The 9,167-nt window shown below is 35.8% G+C and overlaps 1 protein-coding gene across 2 annotated transcripts in view; it reads left to right on the top strand.

Moving 5' to 3' along the window:
* Positions 1–1,311: 1,311 nt before the first annotated feature.
* Positions 1,312–9,167, top strand: part of LOC106082324 (terminal nucleotidyltransferase 5C) — a 416,321-nt gene continuing 408,465 nt past the window's right edge. The window contains exons 1-2 of one of the 2 annotated variants that reach the window (XM_059369118.1): positions 1,312–1,911; positions 2,219–2,499. The gene's annotated coding sequence lies outside the window, so the exon portion shown is untranslated. Of the gene's footprint in view, positions 1,912–2,186; positions 2,500–9,167 lie in introns of both variants that reach the window. The other variant, XM_059369119.1, reaches the window with a different exon arrangement.

The raw sequence follows: 9,167 nt of genomic DNA, 5'->3' as shown, positions 1-9,167 counted from the left end.
CTATTTAAGAGGTATATTCGTAGCTTCGTTTTTTAAATCAAGAATATTTGGGCTCTAGTGTAAACGTCGTTTAAGTATTTGACCCTGTAGGGTATAAACATCGTCCGTTTGAGAAACAGTGGTGTGTCGAATTGACCCACCTTCGCCTTACTAGTGAACGGGCAAATTTGAGTCTTCTCTGGATTGACATTCAGACCCTTAGGTTTAGTTTAGTCGTATGCCATCTCAAAAATCCTTTCTCCTGATTCGGATACTTACCCCTTATGAAATATTATAACATAATCATCAGACGGTTTCACATACCTCTCCGGTCAGCAATCGCAATAAGCTGTTTATTGTGATCACCCATAGGCACCCCCTGTGGGTGCTTTTTGCCACTTTCTCCTTTAACTTTTGTCAAGGGACCCACAATTTATCCACCTAAGGAACCGCCCAACTGGTTCTGGTGTGGCCAAAATAAAGCGGAAAATGCAACTCTGCATACAAATCCCATAAAAGCAACGCGCAATGGTAAAACAATGTTTAACTTGACGCCTTAAGACACTGCTATACGTACGGCAACACAGAATGACGCTCGATTTTAGTCGTCAAAGTAGAGAATTCGTTAACTTTTGAGCAGTGTTTTTGTGGCATTTGTTTGCAGAGTTGCAATTTTCAAAACGACGTTCAAAAACAACGCACAACGCTCTCATTCTGGTTTGGAGGTAGGGATTGGATCAGTGTGTTGGTCCCTATGGTGTATATCTTGGCATCAAAGGACTTGTATTTTATACACAAGCTCGTGCAGGGCGATCTTCACGAATCTACATAGGCATGCTGCTTGTATCTGAGCAATTCGATGTATGTCCTCCTCTCCATGATGTTAGCAACAACACGTTTTAATATAGGTCAAAGGGTTTAAATGTTCCAGGAGTTTGTGCCCCAAATAAAATCTTCATTTAAGGAAGCAAGGGGAATGCACAAACATTTTTGGTTATTTTTTATTGTTTTGCGATTTCACTTACAAACTACACTTTTTGTCCAAAGCTTCATGGTCATGGCAACTCTGCTCGCGGTAGACCAACTAAGTTAAATGCCATGTTATTTGGTTTGGCTTTTACTAGCTGCCGCTGCCGCTGCCGATAGAGAGGGAGAGAGAGTGAATTGCTGTTTTTCTTAAAGTTTGTCATACTGCTTTTGCTTTTTATTGTTTTTGCTATTTCTCTGGCTGAGCGGCCAGTATATGTGTGCCCCTGTGTGTATGGGTAGTATTGACTATGGCAATTTCTTAGCGTAGCCAAAACGTTGTTAGTCAGTTGTTCGTCACATGTTCGACTCGTAAGACTTAACTCAAAAAACCGCTATACGCCTTTTCGTTTTTTCTTCTTCTTTTCGTTTGAGAAATAGCAATAAAATTCTATCACAAAATCAAAAGACATAAAAACAAATCGAAAAGCAAAAAAGAACCTAACGTCGTGTGTGTTTGTGCTTTTTCCGCTCATTTCTCCTACGTGTGAAAAAGTGTACGAAAGAAAAGCAAGAAAAAAAAAATAATTAAATAACAAAAACAAAGAGAATTGTTATTCAATTTGTTTTATCAACGTCCCCCACTACCGCAATACTAATCGGTGGCTCCAACGGTGTGCACTAGAAAGAAAAAAAATCAAATAAAAACAATAACAACATCGAAACGAAACGAAATCAAGAGAACCAACGAAGCCCAAGAAGAAAACATCTTTCTTTACTTTTCTGTGTGTCTTGTTTTTATAACAATAACGGTTATAAAACTTTTGTCAGCTAAAAGTTAAAGAATTTGGCGATTTTTTTCTTACCTACGCAAAAAAAGAAAGAATAGAAAGATTCAATTCGCTGTGCCTTTGAAAGTTTTCTTCCACGAATTTTGAAGATTTTCTACGGTCATTGGTGTTTTTTGTAAGTGAAACAATAACAACAACATCGAAAAGTGTTTTGTTTGAAAAGTGAATTGATAAAGAAAATATAAAACAAAATTACACATAAAGGCTAAGTGTGAATTATTGAAAAAATAATAGAAAAGAATATCAACAAAGTGATAAGGAAAAAGTGAACTTTTAAAAGCCATATAAGTAACTTTGCTATAGTGAAATTTCCACAAAGTATAAAAAAATAAAGTTCGGTTATTTATTTTTATTAAAATTTAACTAATCTAAATATTTATTTTTTTAAAGCAATTTAAGTCATATAATTTAATATTTTGTAGAAAATTAAAAAAAGAAAAACATATCGCGGAGATCTTATATAAAAGGATTTCTTTCAAAAATATTCAAAATAATATATATTTTGTAAAGTTTTTAAAAATATCTACCTATAACTAAATAGCTAAAAATATTCAAACAATAATATAATTCGTATTTTTTGCCTGTTCGAAATTAAACAAAAACAAATTATCATCATCATCACACTTGTGACGTGAGGATACCCACAAACAAACAACAACACCATAAGGCGAAAAAAAAACTTTCTGTTTCTTTTTCAAAAAAGGTAATATTGTGCGCCCCCATAAACATTTGTTAAAAATTATTCATATAGCAGAGGGTGTAACATTCAAATGCACATTAAATTTATTTTCAATCGAAATATTTCATATTTTCAATTTTTTTATATCATTGGTCATTGCCGTTTTTTTTTGAGGCACAATGGGATGTATTTGGCAAAAATTTAAAACACAGGTAAATTGACGATAAGAAGCTGATATGAAAGTTAAAGTAAAAGGTAAAAAATGTCCATGATGGATTGAAAAGTAGCTAAATCCGCCTCATAGTTCATTCAAAGTTTTCTTAAAATTTTTTTTTTCTCCCAGTTTTTATACCCACCACCACCGTTTGCAACGAAATATCGAAATATCAATTTCCAACCCCACAAAGTATATATATTTCGGATCGTCGTAAAATTCTATTTATTTAAAAAGACTATTTAAAGATGTCCGTGTGTCTATCCATCCGTCTGTTGTAATCACTCTAGAGCCTTAAAAAAATCAAATAAAAACAATAACAACATCGAAACGAAACGAAATCAAGAGAACCAACGAAGCTCAAGAAGAAAACATCTTTCTTTACTTTTCTGTGTGTCTTGTTTTTATAACAAGGTGCGTTTTTTTGATGCACGCTGGTTAAGTTCTTGAACGTGCAAAATCGGACCACATTTGGATATACCTGCTATATAGACCGATCTGCCGATAAAGGGTCTTATGCCCATTAATGCTTGATTTTTTATACGATATCACTGATATTTGAAACAGTGAGTAGTTTAAGGCTTCCCGACAACTGACCCAAATATAGACCGATCTCCCTATCAGGGGTCTGAAGACCATAAAAGCTTTATTTATTACCCGATTTCGCTGAAATTTGCAAAAGTGGGTTATTTTAAGCCTCCCGACATCTGACCTAAATATGGATTATATCGATTCATATTTAGATATAGCTGCATATAGACCGATCTGCCGATAAGGAGACTGCAGCCCATAAAAGCTTTATTTATTACCCGATTTCGCTGAAATTTAAAACAGTGAGTAGGTTAAGGCCTCCCAACATCCGACCTTAATATGGATTAGATCGATCCATATTTAGGTATAGCTGCCATATAGACCGATCTCCCGATAAAGGGTCTGAAGCCCATAAAAGCTTTATTCATTACCTGATTTCGCGGAAATTTAAAACAGTGGGTTATTTTAAGCCTCCCGACATCTAACCTAAATATGGATTAGATCGATCCATATTTAGATATAGCTGCCATATAGACCGATCTTTCTATAAAGGGACTGAAGACCATAAAAGCTTTATTTATTACCTGATTTCGCTAAAATTTAAAACAGTGGGTCACTTTAAGCCTCCCAAAAATCTGACCTAAATATGTACTAGATCGATCCATATTTGGATATAGCTGCCATATAGACCGATCTCGCGATAAAGGGTCTGAAGCCCATAAAAGCTCTATTTTTATCCGATTTCGTTGAAATTTGGAACAGTGAGTAGGTTAAGGTCTCCCAACATCCGACCTAAATATGGTTGTGATCGGACTATGTTTAGATATAGCTGCCATATAGACCGATCTCCCGATAAAGGGTCTGACAACCATAATAGCTTTATTTATTACCAGATTTCGCTGAAATTTAAAACAGTGAGTTTTTCTGAGCCTCCCGATATCCGGGAGTAATCTTAATATGGTTCAGATCGGATGAACCTTAAAATGGTTCAGATCGGATGAACCTTACTATGGTTCAGATCGGTTTATAATTGGATATATCTGCCAAAAAGACCAATATTTTGTTCAACAAAATTGAATAGTGTCATATATATTAGACCACTCAATGTCCGTGCCGAATTTGGATGCTTAGGTTATCCAATTTTCAATAGATTATGACGAAAGGGGGTTTACATACCCGAGGTGGTGGGTATCCAAAGTTCGGCCCGGCCGAACTTAATGCCTTTTTACTTGTTGTCTTTTATTTCTTATCTCTGATCTTGGTGCCTATGGAAAGAGTAGCTTGAGATATCTATATTTCATTGTCTGCTAGTGCAACGATGTTTTGTTTTAAATACCAGTGCACGCTTAAGACCGAAACAGAATGAAACCTCGTTTACATTGCTCATTAAATCCAGATTTAAGACTCTCGTCAGCTGATTTTATAAAAGGAAAACAGATGATTGAGCCATTAAATCCGGATTTAATGAGCAGTGTAAACGGGGTTTGAGCTCGTTAAGCTTTGTCGCCAGCATTAAGATGGGATCACCACCGCATTAAATTTTGTCCGATGTTATCGCCAGGATTTGAACGCAGGCATTCGGCGTTATAGGCGGACATATGCTACAGTGGAACGAATTCGATATACACATTCAAGGCGAAGTTTCCCAGCCCTAAAAAGATATTAGAGAGTTAAAGAGGCGCAGCGGAGCGGGCCTAGTTCGGCTAGTACCGTATAATTTGAGACTCATGGAAAAATTTGTGTTTTTTTCGATATTTTTCCAATATCCGTGCTAAGTATAATCCTAAGCGGTCTATAAACTGGTATAGCCACCATATAACCCGGTTTTAACTTCTTGAGCCCCTAGAATCCTCCATTTTTACCTGTTTTGGCTAAAATTTGGTACAAGAACACATGTTCTGACTTTCAATGTCCTTGTCATGTATAGTCCAAATCGTATTAACTGATATAACATCATATAAAACCTTCTTAGCTACATTCTGGTCCCTAAACATCTCGAAACGCTCAATTTCACGTCTTTCCATTTCCTTCTTTTTTCTGCTAGTAACTAGTAACAAAGTTTTGCACCCATTCCATTTCTATTTGATTACTTTCATCCCATTGTGCAACGCCTTCATCACCATAATTATCATTATCAGCATCAACATCAGTTTACCAACAAATATCATGGCTGTGGAAAAACAAAACAAAACAATAAAATTGTAATCCTATTTTTTTAAATAATTTTTCTAATAGTTGTCATTTGTTTGCTCTTTTCTTGTTGTTTTCATTTCATCTCATTTGCATGACCCCATCCACCAGTTAGTTGTCTTCTTCCTCTGCCTTTTTCGCCCCCCTTTCCTCTTACAATGTACATTTTGCATTTTTGCTTTCGTATGCCATTGCCAAATAGTTTTTGTTGATGTTGTTGTTAGCTTGGAGGCATTGCTTTTTCATTATATGATTTATTCTTTCGCTTCTTGCCTGTCTACCGTATGTGTTAAGTGTTGTTGTTGTTTTCTTTAGTCTGCACAAAAAGCATTGAAGAAGAAGAGGAAGAAGAATCTTTTGTAAGTTGGCTGGCTGGCTGGCAATGCTGCAGTGAATGCCGCGCCAAAGTTTTGTTGTTACACTCATCATTTTACTTTATTCAGTTTTTTTGCCCCAGACTTCTTACTTCTTCTTTCTTTTTTCAATAAAATGGATTTCACCCCTTTCTATGTCATACATACATACATAGGTATACATGTGTGATGCCATGTGTTTCATTCGCATTACAATTTCCAGTATGAAGTTTGTGTGTTTTTCTTTTGAAGTTGCCAAAAAATTTATGATGCATCATTGCATGCTCTTGAATCTCTCTCGCATAAATTTCTCCGGATCAGTGTTGCCAACAATATATGATTTTACGTCAACTATTTATTAGATGTTAAACTACGTATTAACAATTAATTTTGTAAAGCGAAATGCCAATATGAATTAACACAAAGATGCGGGATTTTTCATTCATACTTAAGGTTAGTAGGTACCGAGTTCAAGTTTCTCAGAAAAAATTAATACAAACACTAGGTCCAAAGCCATAATTTGATAACACAACAATTTTATTAAGATATGATCAAAAACAATTAAGAAATGTCCAAATAATTTAAAACCGCATAGGTATGCTGGATGGAAAATTTTTCAAAATTTTAAAATAAATTGTACATCATTCCACATCTAAAAGCTGAATGTTTACTGCAATAACACCTTATATAATAGCGGGAAAGCAATAAAATCATTAACACTTAATAGTTGTTATTATTAACACTTAATAGTTGTTATATTGCTTCTATACGGAGGTTTTGTTCTTGAATCGGCCACATCGGACTATATTTGGATATAGCTGCCGTATAGACCGATCTGGCGATTTAGGATCTTAAGCCTATAACAGGCGCATTTATTACCCGATTTAGCTGAAATGTAGCATAGTTTAATTAGTCCAGCCTATATTCGAACAAAAAATGGTCCAGATCGGAACATATTTGGATATAGCTGCCATATCGATCGACCTGCCGATTTTGGTTCTTAGGCCTATAAGAGGCGCATTTATTACCCGACTTCGCTGAAATTTGGAACAGTGAGTTGTATAAAGACTCCCAACATCTGTCCCGAATATGGTCCAGATCGGGATATATTTAGATAAAGCTGTCATAGAGACCGATCATTAGCTTCAAGGTCTAAAGACCATAAAAGGCGCATTTATTCTCCGATTTTGCTGAAATTTGAATCAGTGAGTTGTACAAGTTGTAGCTACTTAAAAAATTAAAATATTGAACTGAAACTTTGCACAGATAATTTTTTGCTATATCGTAAAATACACTGCTGCAAAATCATTCACCAAGTGTGTCATTGTCATGAACAGGTCTTGTTGAAAATATTGTCAATATGCGGGGATGATTTTATGAACGCGTGTTGTTGATTCCATGCACCGACCATTATGAACATCATCCCTATAACATATGGATGTTTAGGTCACAAATATGGTAGAAGCTGGATCATATTTCAATATAGCTGCCTTACAGACCCATGTCCAAATTTAAATTCTTAGACCTATGAAAGACCCACTTGCTGATGTGAGTAAAGTTAAATTCTGAATTTTACTAGTGGAGACACAAACCATTGATCTTACAGCGCTCTGTTACTGGCATTAGCAGAACACTTTAAAGAATTTATACACAATTAATTTATGACTACGAAAAAAATATACATATAAGTATACTTGTCTGGTCCACTACTCAACAATTGAAATACACTCGCCAATGAGACCGGCCTCAAACGATAGCTTATGAAGCCTAGTTTCTAATACATGTACGACTTTATTCGAAATAATCGTTGCACTATCGAATTTTGGGGAAAAACTTGGAAAAATCAGCCACAATATTCAAAAAATCATTTGGCGCGGACCACTGTGCAAAAATGGAAATACTTAAAACGATGAAACCACTCTCAAATGGCAGCTGAAATTTCATTAGAATTTTGTCTTTAGAGAAAATTTCCTTGGATTTTTGTCTTTAGTAAATATTGCATCCAAATTTTCCATATACGAGGTTTGCTAAATAAATTTCTGGCCTAATAATGTAAATGCAAATTTTGGTTATTAAAAATGGATTTATTGTTTCTAAAAGTATCCTCCAGCATGATTTAGGCACCTGCATGAGCTCAACCCAATTGTCGAAGAGCTTTTTGCACTCAGATTGACGCAGCTCCAAAACATGGTTATTGAACGTTTCAACAGCATTTTCTGGCTTTGAAAATCAGTGAACACACATTTTTATCTTAATGTGCGTTAATAAACAGAAATCATTGGGTACCTAGTTCGATCTTTCGAAGTTTTGGCCGGTCAAAAAGGCGCTGGTTTGAACCGATGTTTGAGAGCTCGCATTGTCATGGTGAACAATGATTGGTCTTTTCTTGTTCGTTTTCGAATTTCTTCCACCACTTCAGGCAATCGAATTGTGATGTACCTCACTCAGAATTGATGTACTAATGTTGCTCAAGCGGAACAGTCGCCACATGCGCAGTTTTGCCGAGGAAACAGACCATTTGCTTCGAAAGGCTGCTTCCACGAACAACTTTTGTTGGCTCGTTTTTGTTTTCAAAGACCCACACGGTCGATTGTTGTTTTGTTTCGGACTCATACGCATAGTTCCATAATTCACCACCTAAGACGTTCTTATAAACTTATTTTGAAACACCGCGATTGTATTTTTCAACACTTCTTCACACTAATCGACTTGATCCTGTTTTAGAGCGACTGTCAAATTACGCTGAACCCAACGAAAACAAACCTTTTAACGGCAAGGTGTTTATTGCTAATTTGCCCATGATTATTCCATTAAAGAACCATGGAAAACTTCTCACATATCAATGGGTGTTGCCCGATTCAAGTTTAAGCTCAATGATAAGGGGCCTCATTTTTATAGCCGAGTTCGTGCGGCACCTTTTTGTGAAGAATTTTTTACATGACTGCCATACCAAATGGTACAGTACCTCACAAATGTCGCCATCAATAAGAGGGGATAACCATCACTGAAAATTTTCTGATATTCTCGCCAGGATTACGGCAAGGTGTTCATACAATATCGAATGTGTGTAAGTGGAAGAAATGCCCAAGGAAGTCCCTTTCTCACGGTATGTCATATGACGATTTTTATTCATAAGTTTACGTGCGGCATCAACGTTCTCTGGTACAACGGCTGTTTTTGAATGATCTTCACAGAATTCGACTTTGGCCACGACTTAATTCATTATAACAGTTTCTCACCGTGCTATAGGATGGTACTTCATCGCCATACAATGATTTAAGTTCATCAATGCAACTCTTGTGATAATCCACATCGAAAGTTGCACGAATATGTTTACGAGTTAATTCCATTTTTTCTTATATCAACATAACGATGAATGGGTAGAAATGTAACCACCAATAGAG

The sequence above is a fragment of the Stomoxys calcitrans genome, chromosome 5 (assembly GCF_963082655.1).
Source record: "Stomoxys calcitrans chromosome 5, idStoCalc2.1, whole genome shotgun sequence".
NCBI classification, from domain to species: domain Eukaryota; kingdom Metazoa; phylum Arthropoda; class Insecta; order Diptera; family Muscidae; genus Stomoxys; species Stomoxys calcitrans.
Note: the sequence above shows the minus strand (reverse complement) of the source record. Positions and strands in the feature narration are given on the sequence as shown.